Below are 4,090 nucleotides of genomic sequence, written 5' to 3'. Positions count from 1 at the left end.
CCCCCCACCCCCAGTGCTGCTCCGCCCTCACTCTGAAGGCTGGGATTCTGTTTGCATCAGACCGCGGGCATCTCGTGGGCAGGGCTAGGTTTTGTTTTGGGGGGAAGATCCCCAGCACCGGGTGCACTGGGGCAGTTGTGGGGGCACCTGAACTGTTTGTGGAAAGGGTAAGGCAGTGGCAGGCGACTCCCCTGGCCAGGCTGAATCCTCCTCCGGGTCCCAGGCAACCCCACCCCCCACCCCCCCACCCCCAGCAGGATGCAAACAGACCACAGAGGCTGAGAGTGGGGATCAGGGAGCTCTGAGCTGCTCTGAGTCCCAGCCCCCAGTCCCCACTGTCTCTGCTCTCAAAGCCCCATCCCCTGCTGCACCCCTAGACTGACCTCCCACCTCAGGGGCCACGTGGGAGCCCCCGGAAGAAGTTCCTCCAGGGCTCTCTTTGGGCCCAGCGTTCAAGAGGAGGTCAAATGAGGACGTTAACTGTGTGGCCCTGGGCCCGGCAGCCTGGGTGTGGAAGGGAACCTGCTGCTCAGGCCGCGGTGCATCCCGGGGAGTCACTCTCTGGGCCCAGCTTCCTCATCTGTAAAGGGAGGGAACAGAGCCTGTTCCATAAGAGAGTCAGCCGTGGAGACTGGCCGTGTCTACTCATAATGAGATCCCCGTCAGCCTCCAGCACGTAGGGCATGCTTGGTGGGCTCTGTTGGTTTTTCCCCTGCACAGCTGGTCTCCTGAACCTCCCTTCCCCTCAGCTGTAGCTCCGCCCCCCCCCCACACACACACACACACTCCCTGTGGGGTTCCCACCGCTGGACAGTCCACACTGCCCAGCAGACTGAGTGAAGGGCCTGGGAGAAGATGGCTCTGTCTATCACCTGGGGCCCAGGGTGGGGCTGCCAGGACCCCAGCGTGGGTGGCTCCAGTCCCAGCTCCCCCCTGACCCCCTGCCACCTCAGCTCATTCCCCTGTCAGCTGAGCTTCCAGACACATCTGCAGACCCTGGGCCGTGCCGTCGTCCCGGCGGCAGCGGGAAGGACTGTGGGGCAGTGTTTCGCATGCACATACCTCTGGCTTCCATTCCTCCATCACAGGACTTACACTCCAGGGCTTGAGTCCTAGACAGCCACTTGTAAACGGAGGGCAGGAGAAGGGCAGTGGCTGGGACAAGGAGGAGCCCAGGAGAGGGCACGGGACCTGAGGTCGGCTGCTCCCTCACCATGTGGTCTCTCACTCCCCTTTCCCTTAGCACTTGTGTCCCAGGGACAGCCCAGACTGAGTGATCGCCGTTTTTATTGAGCGTTTACTAGGGGCCAGGCACCGTGCCAGTGGCTCTGCACTCACTGCTTCCGGTGCTCTCCACACCCTGCAGGGGAGATACTATTCATCACCACTTACCAGTGAGGAGACCGGGCCCAGATGCTCTACCTGAGTCCCACCCCTGTCCATGAGGGACCCCATGCCCAGGGACCCTGCAGCTCCCTCTCCCTCCTTCCCTGTGTCACCCTCCCGGGTAGCAGCCCCAGACACTCCTGACTGGCTCGTCCCTCCCTCCTGCATCTGAACAGTTGGCAGAGGTGCCCCACCAGCAGCTGGGGAGGAGGGCTGCACACCAGGACGCCGCCAGCAAGGGCACTGAATCTTCTCTTGGACCCTCCTCCTCGCAGAACCTTCCAAGAGGGCAGGTGCCCAGCGCTGTGAGTGCCCGTGTGGGGTCCTCCAGGGAGGACAGGGATGGATGTCTCTGTGAGATGCTCAGGAAATTGTCCCCACCTTCCCACCTGCTGAGCCGCTGGCTGGGGGGGAGGGAGGGGCGGGGAAGGGGGGCGGCGGCTCCTCCAGGCCTTACTGCAGAGTCTGCTGGCCTTCAGGAGATGGCCATCCTGTGGGCTCTAGCCCTCTGGTCCCTTTGAAGATGGGAAAGTCGGGTTGGAGAAAAGTGGTCGTTTTTCTGCAAGTAGGTCTCCAACTCCAGTCCCTGAGCAGGGAAGAGGCAACACCTACGACCCCCAAGGGCCCTTGCACGGTTTACACTGAAGCGCTGAGTTCATCCTGGGCACCACGGGACTGCACGTAACGCATCCGCCGCTCCCTCCTCGCCCTCCGCTGGCATCGTGTATGCTCCCTCCACACTTAACCCGTCGGTGCTGGGCAGCAGATGCCCTGCCTCCGGGATGTCCTCACAGCCTGCTCACCTCCACGCCCAGGTCTGTGCTGGTCGGGCAGTCGGTCCGTGGCAAGCTCTCAACTCTCCTTTGCGTCCCTCTGTCCAGAAGGCAGTCTCCTCACAGCACGGCTTCCCGGCTCCCTGAGACAAATGAGTTTGTCATGTAAGACAAGCACCCAAAGATGGCCCGGCCTCGCCTGCAAATCAGTCATCCCTGTGCCGGGAGACACCAAGGATGCTCGCTCAGATCTCGGGCCCCTGCCAGTTACTGCGGGGAATGCATTGCCCGCCTCGAGCGTGATTGGAAAGGCCTGACGCGCACAGGGAGCCGGGCACGGGGGACCAGGGGGCTGTCCGTGGTCCTGTTCTATTTACTCGACCCACCTCCCCAAACCTCCTGCGCTCAGCGAAATGCAGCTAGAAGGGACCGCCCAGATCAGCTAGGTCCCAGGTCACTCGTTCAGAGGTAAAGACACTGTTGCTCAGAACATCTAAGTGACCTAAAGGCAGTAATGAGACCATTGCACACAGGGCACACTCCACCCACGTCTACGTATGGGTGGAATGACCCTGCAGCCCAGTCACTCATATACCTCAAGACACCTGCCTGTCTGCACCCATGTTCCCTACACGTCTGTTCCCTCCTCACACTATATGGGGATAGAAACCCCAAGCCTTCTAGCCCCCCTCTTCCTTCCCCAGGAAGGGAGCCCTCCTGGTCCCAGCAGCTGCTAAAACCACAGCTATTGCGCACGCACCCCCTCGTGGCCAAGTGTGGAAGTGCATGCCCCCAAAAGTTCCTGTGGAGCCAGATTGATAACCCTTGGGTTGGACCTGGTCCCTAGGCCTTGGCGCCTCTCTCACAGCCGAAGCCCAGGCCGCTGTGGCTGTGAGTGGCGGCCCTGGAGACAGAATGTGTGGGCTCCGAGCCCAGCTCTGCCATTTTAAACCCTGTTTTCTTGGACTGAGGACTTAACCTCTTCGTGTCTCCGATTTCTCATCCGCCCGATGAAGGAAAATTGTCCCCACGATGTAAGGTTGTTGTGAGAATTAAATGAGCTATTACATGAACAGGGATTACGCCCTGTTACCAGCACCGAGACCCAGGCTGCGTGCTCAATACACAGTGAACTCCCTCCAGGGGGAGATCAGCACCAGCAGGGTGGACAGCGCCCTCCCTGGACTCAGCCAGAAGGAGAGGAATTCCTATGTAGGGGCTCATGAGTGGTGGCTCCCTGTCCTTGCGCCTGGCTTCATCACAGAAGCCAGCACCCCAGAAATCCCTGGGCTCAGATCAGGTACAGGGCTGCTTAGAACCGTGGCTAAGATCATAACCTACGGAGCCAGCTTCTCTCTGACTGTGGGGCCTTGAGCTAGTCACTTAACTGCTCTGTGCCTCCGTTTCCCCTCTTGTAAAAACGGGATTCTGGTGGCACCTGTATCATTGAGCTGTTCCGGGGACAGCTCTACCTTTCCAAGCGGCTGGGATTGTGCCTCCCCTCCCTCCCCTCCTTTCTCCCTTCTTCTCTTCTCTCCGTCATTCCTCCTCGTCCAGCTGGCGAGATACACAAATGACTCACCGCTCTGTGGCCGGGAGTCTGTGGAAAGTCTTCCCATGTAATCAGTGGAAAAGCACATCTTCCTCTGTCTACGGAAGTCCCCTGCCCCAGTTCATAGCCAACTCATCGACTGGGCTGGTCTGTCCTGAGATGGGTGGTTTCCCAGACGAAAGGGAAAGGAGCTGGTTTGGAGAACCAGTCTCCGCGCTTAGGAAAACACGCCTGTAGCTGCGATCTAGAGGATTATCTAGAGATATGATCGGAGAAGGCTTAAGGGGGTGGAGGGGGCTGCAAATACAGGCACTCTTTCCCTGTGCTCATGAGAAGCATCGAGTTTCCAGGGTGTAGCAGCTGAGAGTGTGAAAAAGAG

At 59.8% G+C, this 4,090-nt stretch overlaps 1 protein-coding gene across 1 annotated transcript in view; it reads right to left on the bottom strand.

Annotated features, from left to right (window-relative positions):
• The window catches only part of KHDRBS3 (KH RNA binding domain containing, signal transduction associated 3), a 61,218-nt gene extending 58,935 nt beyond the window's left edge, over positions 1-2,283 (bottom strand). The window contains exon 1 of the mRNA XM_023763901.1: positions 2,190-2,283. The gene's annotated coding sequence lies outside the window, so the exon portion shown is untranslated. The remainder of the gene's footprint in view (positions 1-2,189) is intronic.
• Positions 2,284-4,090: the final 1,807 nt, after the last annotated feature.

This window comes from Myotis lucifugus, unplaced genomic scaffold (genome assembly GCF_000147115.1).
Source record: "Myotis lucifugus unplaced genomic scaffold, Myoluc2.0 scaffold_307, whole genome shotgun sequence".
Classification (NCBI taxonomy): domain Eukaryota; kingdom Metazoa; phylum Chordata; class Mammalia; order Chiroptera; family Vespertilionidae; genus Myotis; species Myotis lucifugus.
This window is presented reverse-complemented; position numbering and strand designations above follow the sequence as displayed.